Raw genomic sequence first — 10742 nt, forward strand, 5'->3', positions numbered from 1 at the left:
TTATGCTCAAAGCAGGCTGTGTGGAGGGTTGTTTGGAGGGAGGCAAGAGCACACTGCTTGGCCCTCGTACACAGCTGGTAGGAATGGAAATGGAGCCGTCATTGTGGAGAACAGTGTGGCGGGTCCTCGAAAGCTAAGCGTAGAGTTCCTATATGACCCAGCACTTCCACTCCCAGATTTAGACCCAAGAGAACTGAAAACAGGTGTTCAATCAAAAACTCATATGTGAATGTTTGTAGCAGTGCTATTGATGATGACCAAAGAGGGGAAACAACTCGAATGTCCACCAATGGAAGAATGGACAGACCAACTGCTCTCCCCATATGATGGAATAGTATTCAGCTATAAAAAGAATGAAACTCTTTTTTTTCAAGTTTTTTTTTTTTCAGATTTTTATTTTTTTCCTTTTTCTCCCCAAAGCCCCCCAGTACATAGTTGTATATTCTCAGTTGTGGTTCCTTCTAGTTGTGGCATGTGGGACGCTGCCTCAGCATGGTTCGATGAGCAGTGCCATGTCCACGCCCAGGATTCGAACTGATGAAACACTGAGCCGCCTGCAGCAGAGCACGCGAACTTAACCACTCGGCCACGGGGCCAGCCCCTCAAGATTTTTTTAATCTTTCCTTTTTCTCCCAGAAAGCCCCCAGTACATAGTTGTATATTCTTAGTTGTGGGTCCTTCTAGCTGTGGCATGGGGGATGCCGCCTCAGCATGGCTTGATGAGTGGTACCATGTCCGCGCCCAGGATTCGAACCAACGAAACACTGAGCCGCCGCATCGGAGCGCGCGAACTTAACCACTCGGCCACGGGGCTGGCCCCGAGAATGAAATTCTGATCCATGCTACCACGTGCATGAACCGTGAAAACTTGACGCTCAGTGGAAGAAGCCAGACACAAAAGGCCATGTACCATATGATCCCATTTCTGTGGGTGTCCATAAGCCGCAAATCCACAGGCACAGAAAGCAGACTGGTGGGTGCCAGGGGCCGGGGAGGGGGAAATGGGGAGTGACCAGTTAATGGATACAAGGCTTCCTTTTGGAGTGATGAAAATGTTCTGAAACTCTAGAAGTGATGGTTGTACAATATTGTGAATATACTAAATGCCACTGAATTGTGCACTTTAAAAGGGTTAATTTTCTGTTATGTGAATTTCACTTCAAAAAATAGATAATAGATGACAGATACATTGATTGGTTGGTTGATGATAGAAAGATAGAGAAAGATGATAGATGATTGATAGATAATAGAGAGAGATAATAGAGAGATGAGAGATGATGGAGAAATGATTAATAGATAAGTGCTAGATGGAGACATAGAAGAGTGAGCAGACTAGTTGAAGCGGCCCAGGCAAGATGTGCTGAGGCCTGAAATCCCGGATGGATTAGAGAGAGATTAGAAGAAAGTCAACAGTCATGGTGGGGGCGGGGGGGGGTGTTGAATTAGACTCTGTGGGGAGGGGAGGGGAAAAGTCAAGGTGACCCCTGGGTTCTGGCTTGGGTGGCCGGGTGGGTGATGACACCCTTCACTGGAGGAGGGACAGGTCTGGGAGGAGGTGCTGCCCAGTTAGCACTTGCTGGGCCCAGGCCTGCAGCCCAGCGAAAATGATGAGTAAGCAGTTGGCACTAGAAGTGTGCAGCTCAGACGAGAGTTGTTGGCTGGCAGTCCTCCGAGGGGGCATCGGCTGCAGAGAGGCAGGTGGTGGTGGAAGACAGTGCGTGCACAGTCTGGGGAGGAGGTACTTGGTCTCATCGGGGGTGGGAGGTAGACTGCAATTTCTCTGAATTTTGAGATTAGGATTTGTTTCTGACCCCAGGAAAGGTGGCCAGTTTGAAGGGCTAGGAGTTGTTCCTCCATCTCTTGCCAAGGTTGTGTACGTTGTCCCTACCTGATAATAAATCCTTTGTTTTTGTTTTTTTTTTTGAAACTTACATAGCTAGAATGGTTCTGTGGTCTGCCACTAAACCCTAATTGATTTAGATGGAAAGAGACATACCAGGCGAATACAGTCCAAAAGGAAGTTAGTGGAGAGAAATTAATATTGGACACAGTAGACCTCAGGGCACAAATCATTATAAATGATTCCACAAATCTGGAATAAAAGAGATTACTGAATGATGATTAGAGAAATGATCCTTCAGAAGTGTTAATCCTTCTGAACGTGTGTGTACCTGCCTAATGATAGAGCAAGTGTGTATCAAAGAAAAAAGTAGGGGCCAGCACGGTGGCACAGCTGTTAACTGTGCTCATTCTGCTCCGGCAGCCCAGGGTTCACCGGTTAGCATCCCGGGTGTGGACATGGCACCACTTGGCAAACCATGCTGTGGCAGGCGTCTCACATATAAAGTAGAGGAAGATGGGCACGGATGTTAGCTCAGGGCCAGTCTTCCTCAGCAAAAAGAGGAGGATTGGCACTCTTTGACATCAGTATCAAAAGGATCTTTTCGGACACCATAACTCCCCAGACGAGGGAAACATTAGAAAGAATAAACAAATGGGACTTCATCAGACTAAAGAACTTCTTGAAGGCAAGGGAAAACAGGATTGAAACAAAAAAACAACCCACTAACTAGGAAAAAATATTTACAAGTTATTTATCCGACAAAGGGTTAATTTCCATAATATATAAAGAACTCACACAGCTCAACAACAAAAAATCAAACAACCCAATCAAAAAATGGGCAGGGGACGTGAACAGACATTTCTCCAAAGAAGATATACAGATGGCCAATAGACAAATGAAAAGATGCTCATCGTCACTAATCATCAGGGAAATGCAAATCAAAACTACCCTAAGGTATCGCCTTACACCTGTTAGAATGGCAAAAATATCCAAAACCAAGAGTGACAAATGTTGGAGAGGTTGTGGAGAAAAAGGAACCCTCATACACTGCTGGTGGGAGTGCAAACTGGTGCAGCCACTATGGAAAACAGTATGGAGATTTCTCAAAAAATTAAAAATAGAAATACCATATGACCCAGCCATCCCACTACCAGGTATCTATCCAAAGTACTTGAAATCAGCAATCCCAAAAGTCCCATGCACCCCTATGTCCATTGCAGCATTATTCACAATAGCCAAGATGTGGAAGCAACCTTGGTGCCCATCAACTGATGATTGGATAAAGAAGATGTGGTATATATATACAATGGAATACTACTCAGCCATAAAAAAGAACAAAGTCGTCCCATTCACAACAACATGGATGGACATTGAGGGTATTATGTTAAGTGAAACAAACAAGATAAAGACAATCTCTGTATGACTCCACTCATAGGTGGAAGTTAAACATATAGACAAAGAGAACTGATTGGTGGTTACCAGGGGAAAGGGGGTGTGGGGGGAGGGCACAAAGGGTGAAATGGTGCACCTACAACATGACTAACAATAAAGTACCACTGAAATTTCACAAGGTTGTAAACTATCATAATCTTAATAAAAAGTTAAAAAAAAAAAAAGAGGATTGGCAACAGATGTTACCTCAAGGCTAATCTTCCTCAAAAAAAAAAAAGAAAAGAGGGCCAGCCCGGTGGAGCAGCGGTTAAGTGCACACGTTCCACTTCTCAGTGTCCCGGGGTTCGCCAGTTCGGATCCCAGGTGCGGACATGGCACTGCTTGGCAAAAGCCATGCTGTGGCAGGCCTCCCACATATAAAGTAGAGGAAGATGGGCATGGATGTTAGCTCAGGGCCAGTCTCCCTCAGCAAAAAGAGGAGGATTGGCAGCAGATGCTAGCTCAGGGCTAAGCTGCCTCAAAAAAAAAAAAGGAAGAAGAAAAAAGTAGCAGTAAAAGGAAAAATTAATAAATTAGGAAATTCACCACAATAAATTACACTGCCTATCCCTGCAATTGGTAGCTCAAGCAGACGAAACTAGTAAGACTATAGGAAAAATTGAACAAGCTTAACAGATATCCCCAAACTGGAGACTACACATTTGTCTCAAGTTTACTTTGAAGAATTACTAAAACTCACCATGTTCTAGGCCACAAAACAAATCTCAACAAATACCAAAAGAATTGGTGTCGTGGGGACCGGCCCCGTGGCCGAGTGCTTAAGTTCGCACGTTCTGCTTCGGCCGCCCAGGGTTTTGCTGGTTCGGATCCTGGGCACGGACATGGCACCGCTCATCAGGCCACGCTGAGGCAGCGTCCCACATGCCACAACTAGAAGGACCCACAACAAAGAATATACAACTATGTACTGGGGGGCTTTGGGGAGAAAAAGGAAAAATAAAATCTTTGAAAAAAAAAGAATTGGTATCGTGCAGATCATGTTCTCAAACTGCTATAGAATAAAATCATAAATCAACAATAAAACTAAAATTAAGTCCTCCCATCTGTTTGGAAATTTCAATTTACAAATTTAAATTTAAAGATACACTTTCAAATAATTGATTGGCCCAAGAAGAACTCTAACGAAAATCTAAAAACAGAACTGAGCAACAATGAAAACACTACATATGAAAACTTGCGGGATGCAGCTCCTGCGGTCCTCAGGAGGAAATGGACAGCCAGACAGCGAAAGAGACGAGCACCACCTGAGGAGGTGAGAAAAATCCCAGCAGAATAAACCCGAAGAATGTAGAAGGAAGGAAATAGCACAGGCAGCAGAAATTAATGAAATGGAAAAAAGAAAGACCGATAAACCCCAAAGTTGGTTCTTTGAAGGGTCTGGCAAGAACGAAAGGAGAGAGAAGAGGGCGGTAGCCATGGTGACCAGAGCCCTTGCAGACAGCGCGGGAGCCGGCTGGCCAGGCGCCTGGGGAGCCCTGGTTTCTCAAAACACCACGCAAATGACAGGAAGGGGATGACAAAGGTAAAAAGGAATGAATTCCCCACAGAAAATGAGAGGAGTACCTACCAAGAAAATTTTGGAGGCCGGAAAACAGGTGGAGGAGTAATCACTGACTTAGGAGACAAGAGCAAACGTTTCCCACAGCAGAGGGAGGCAGCCAGCGGCAGGGGCTGGTTTGCACAAGAAGTGGAGGCAGCAGATACCTCAGGAGAAAAAGTGTGGGTCTGCATGGTGGGGGTGGGGAACAGGAGGACCGATTGAAAGTCTCTATAAGCAGCTACTAGATCAAGTATATTTCAGGAATATCTACATAAAGAAGCTGCTAGATTCTCACATCTTTGCCCCACCTCGTGCAGAAGACCAGATTTTACTCTCTGGTGTCTTAGAACAAAAGGTCTGTGAAAACGCAAAGGAAAGCCACGGTGAAACAGCCTTTTATTTTCACTAGTTGGCAGAAATTCAAAAGTCTGACAATACTTGGCAGCGCTGGAAGCGATGCAGAGTCTCGAGAGCCCCTTTCCTGCCGGGTGCACCGCTACAAGCACTTTGGAAGACAGTTTGGCAGTATCCAGCAGACGTGAAGCCGGGCGTGTTTATGACCCACCACGTCAGGCCTGGGCACGCTGTGGGGGTGGTCTTTCACAAATACACCAGACTACACGTACAAGTCCTGCACAGCAGCACTGTTTATAATAGGCAAAAGCCAAGAACAACCCAAGTGTCCGTTAACAGCAGAATAAGCGAACTATGCTAGAGTCACAGGACGGAAAACTATTCAGCAATAAAAATGAATAAGCTACGGTTATATGCATCAACTTGGATGTCCATCACAACGTAACATGGAATGCAAGCAACAAGTTACAGAAAAACACATCCAGTATGATTCTATTTATATGAAGCTCAAAAATACAAAACGAAATAATGTATCATTTAGGGATCATTCATATTTGGGAATAGTGGTTGCCTCTGTCAAGGGAGGAAGAGGGTAGGTGGGAATGCTGTCCTCCAGCTGACAGTGGGGACATGTGGGAAGCACTTTATCACCATCCTCTAAACAATTCATATAATGAAGTGGTATGTACCCTTTTGTATGTATTAGATTGAATAAGATGAAACATCCATTTGTACAGGTCAAAAATAGCTGAATATTAAGCAATTTCATCTAGTTTTGACCTACCAAATTTCATAATGATAAAACAAAACCAAAAGATTTTATGCTAATAAATTTGAAAATTTGATGAAATGGGCATGTTTCTAGAAAAATATTCCTTATCAAAAACTGACTCAAAATCGAAAAATTCAACCTAAAATTTATACGAAATCTCAAGGAACCCCAAATAGCCAAAACAATTCTGAAAAAGAATAAATTTGGAGGACTCACACGTCCTGATTTCAAAACATACCACAAAGCTACAGGAATCAAAACAGTGTGGTGCTGGCTTAAAGACAGACGAATAGACCAATGGAACAGAACAGAGAGCCCAGAAATAGAGCCTCACATACACGGTCAACTGGTCTCTAACAGAGCTGCCAAGACCATTCAGCGGGGAAAGGACATTCTCTTCAACAAACGGTGTTGGGAACCGGAGACCCACATGCAAAAGAATGAAGTTCAACCCTTATCTTACACCATACACAAAGATCAACTCAAAATGAATTAAATAACTAAATGTAAGACCTAAAACCATAAAACTCCACAAGAAAACAGGGGAAAAGCTTCATGACATTGGCCTTGGCAATGACTTGGAAACAACACCAAAAGCACAGGCAATGAAAGCAAAAGTAGACGAATGGACTATGTGAAACTTCCAAACTTCTGTGCATCAAAGTACACAATCAACAGAGTGAAGAGACAACCTATGGCACTAGGACTGGAAGGGAACTTCCTTAATTTCATAACGGTGTCTACCCAACAATGATTAAACATTGAGAACATTCCCTGTGCTTCCATTCAACGCTATACTGTCCAGGGAAGTAAAGTGAGTAAAGGAAACTGTAGTTAAAAGGACTGGAAAAGAAAAAGCAAAACAGTCATTACTGGCAGATGACATGATTGTGTAAGTAGAAAACCAAAAAGAAGCCACAAAAGGAATCCAAAAAGAATTATTAGACTTAAGATAAGAGTTTACAAGGTTGCTTGACATGAAATCAATACATGAAAGTCAATTGTGTTTCTATATACCAGCAACACAATCAAAAGTAAATTAAAAAGAAGACAGCATTTATAATAGCATAAAAAAGCAAGTCCCTAGTAATAAATCTAACAAATGATGTGCAAGTCCGTTAGGAAAAATGTATTGAAAAGATCTTTTTTTTTTTTTTTAAAGATTGGCACCTGAGCTAGCAACTGTTGCCAATCTTTTTTTTTTTTTTTTTAAGATTTTATTTTTTCCTTTTTCTCCCCAAAGCCCCCCGGTACATAGTTGTATATTCTTTGTTGTGGGTCCTTCTAGTTGTGGCATGTGAGACGCTGCCTCAGCGTGGTCTGATGAGCAGTGCCATGTCCGCGCCCAGGATTCAAACCAACGAAACACTGGGCCGCCTGCAGCGGAGCACGCGAACTTAACCACTCAGCCACGGGGCCAGCCCCTTGCCAATCTTTTTTTTTTCCTTCTTTTTCTCCCCAAATCCCCCCAGTATATAGTTGTATATTTTAGTTGTGGGTCCTTCTAGTTGTGGTATGTGGGACACCGCCTCAACGTGGCCTGATGTGTGGTGCTATGTCCCCGCCCAGGATCCAAACCAGCGAAACCCTGGGCCACCATAGCGGAGCACGTGAACTTAACCCTTTGGCCACGGGGCCGGCCCCTGAAAAGATCTTAATAAATGGAGATACACTATGCTCATAGATGGGGAAACTCAATATTTTAGAGATGGCTAGTCTCCAAAGTGATTCAAAATTCAACAAAATCCCCCATTTACCCCTTCAAAACAAAATCCCAAAAGAGTTTTCCCTGGAACTTAAACTTAAAAGGGAAACTAAAAGAACTCAATCCCATTCACAATTGCAACGAAAAGAATAAAATACCTTAGGATAAATTTAACCAAGGAAGTGAAAGATCTATACAATGAAAACTACAAGACTTTCTTGAAAGAAATTGATGACGACATAAAGAGATGGAAAGACATTCCATGCACATGCATTGGAAGAATAAACATAGTTAAAATGTCCATACTACCTAAAGCAATCTACAGATTCTACGCAATCCCAATCAGAATCCCAATGACATTCTTTACAGAAATTGAACAAAGAATCCTAAAATTCATATGGGGCAACAAAAGACCCCGAATTGCTAAAGCAATCCTGAGAAAAAAGAACAAAGCCGGAGGCATCACAATCCCCGATTTCAAAACATACTATAAAGCTACAGTGATCAAAACAGCATGGTACTGGTACAAAAACAGGTGCACAGATCAATGGAACAGAATTGAAAGCCCAGAGATAAAACCACACATCTATGGACAGCTAATCTTCGACAAAGGAGCTGAGGGCCTACAATGGAGAAAAGAAAGTCTTTTCAACAAATGTTGCCGGGAAAACTGGAAAGCCAGATGTAAAAGAATGAAAATTGACCATTCTTTTTCACCATTCACAAAAATAAACTCAAAATGGATCAAAGACCTAAAGGTAAGACCTGAAACCATAAGGCTTCTAGAAGAAAATGTAGGCAGTACACTCTTTGACATCAGTATTAAAAGGATCTTTTCAGACACCATGCCTTCTCAGAGAAGGGAAACAATAGAAAGAATAAACAAATGGGACTTCATCAGACTAAAGAGCTTCTTCAAGGCAAGGGAAAACAGGATTGAAACAAAAAACAACCTACTAACTGGGAAAAAATATTTGCAAGTCATATATCCGACAAAGGCTTAATATCCATAACATATAAAGAATTCACACAGCTCAACAACAAAAAATCAAACAACCTGATCAAAAAATGGGAAGGGGACATGAACAGACATTTCTCCAAGGAAGATATACGGATGGCCAATAGGCACATGAAAAGATGTTCGTCATCACTGATCATGAGGGAAATGCAAATCAAAACCACACTAAGACATCACCTTACGCCCATTAGAATGACAAAAATAACCAAAACAAAGAGTGACAAATGTTGGAGAGGTTGTGGAGAAAAAGGAGCCCTCATACGCTGCTGGTGGGAGTGCAAACTGGTGCAGCCACTATGGAAAACAGTATTGAGATTTCTCAAAAAATTAAAAATAGAAATACCATATGACCCAGCCATCCCACTACTGGGTATCTATCCAAAGAGCTTGAAGTCAGCAATTCCAAAAGTCCCATGCACCCCTATGTTCATTGCAGCATTATTTACAATAGCCAAGACGTGGAAGCAACCTAAGTGCCCATCAACTGATGAATGGATAAAGAAGATGTGATATATATATATATACAATGGAATACTACTCAGCCGTAAAAAAGAATAAAATCGTCCCATTCACAACAACATGGATAGACCTTGAGGGTATTATGTTGAGTGAAATAAGCCAGACAGAGAAGGACGATCTCTGTATGACTCCACTCATATGAGGAATTTAAACATGTAGACAAAGAGAACAGTTTAGTGGCTACCAGGGGAAAAGGGGGGTGGGGGTGGGCACAAAGGGTGAAGTGGTGCACCTACAACATGACTGACAAACAATAATGTACAACTGAAATTGCACAAGATTGTAAACTATCATAAACTCAATAAAAATTTAACAACAACAACAAAGAGCTACAACCCCCCCCCAAAAAAATTATGTTGCCTGGTGGCAGATTTATTTTCTTCCGCAGAAAGGTAGGAAAAATGTTCCCAATGCTGAGATTGAAGATGTCTGTCTTTCCTAAGGCCGCTAAGGACATAGATGTGTGCATTAGGAGTAGGGGTGGGAGGAAGGACAGGGTGTGGGGAGAGGCCAGGCTGGCTCTGGCAGATGCTGAGGGAAGTCCTTCCAGTCCTATTGTTCAGAGAGCCTCCCCCCATCAAGTCCCCTCTAGTGACGCACTCCCCACCCCCAGTGCTCAAGTCACCACGAGCTGAGCTTTTCCCACCAAGACCCCAACAGCTCCAGTGGCCGTCTCCTCCTGCCTTGTGGGCCCGTCAGTCCTCCCGTCGTCCTCCCCCTCACTGCCCACCCCGTGGGGAGTGACGCCCCAGCAGGGTTCTCCCGCCTTTGCCGTCTGCACTCCAGCCAACACAAAGTCTCCAGGGTTCTGCCCCCAGAGCATGTCTGGAATGCATCCTCCTCGCTCCACGCCCACGGCCACCCCTGGTCCAGGCTTCCCCACCTTCTCCACCCCAGGGCTACCAGTTTGTCCCCATCCAAATGCACAGCTGTCTGCAAGGCCATGGCCAGGTAAGTCCAAGTTCTCCCTGATTTGCTGCCCTCTGCACCCTGAAGGCCCATCTTGAGCACCCTTGTGCTCCAGGCAGTGGGAAACACCCTGCGGACGCATCACCCGCAGGACTGAACGAGTTAACATGCACGGAGCACTTAGACCGGCCCCCGGTGTGTCAGGACGACGGCAGTAGCAGCAGCAGTAGTGGCACTGTGTGGTTCAAGGCATGCGTAACCCTCGCTTCCTCTGCGAAGCTCTCCCTGATGCCCTGAGCACCCCTAGACTTGATTCTCCCTCCTTGGTGCCCCACAGTGCCCTCCAGAGATGGGCTCTCCTGGCAGGGGGGCCTCATCTGTTGGCAGGTAGTTCTGCCCCTAAGACCCAGGAGAGTCTTCGGGCAGGTGGCGGTGGGCTTTGTCTCTGAACAGCAGCACTGCCAGGCTCAAGCCTGGCACCCAGTAGGCGCTTGGTGGAAGGTTATAGAAAGCCCACCTGCCCACCCACACCTGCTCCAGCCAGGTGCCTGCCAAGGCCAGCAGAGGGCAGTAGCGCCCTGCCTAGTGCCGTTGGGCAAAGGGGCAGGGAGGGGCTGGGCTGCCCCGCTG

Source organism: Equus caballus, chromosome X (assembly GCF_041296265.1).
Source record: "Equus caballus isolate H_3958 breed thoroughbred chromosome X, TB-T2T, whole genome shotgun sequence".
In the NCBI taxonomy this organism is placed as follows: Eukaryota; Metazoa; Chordata; class Mammalia; order Perissodactyla; family Equidae; genus Equus; species Equus caballus.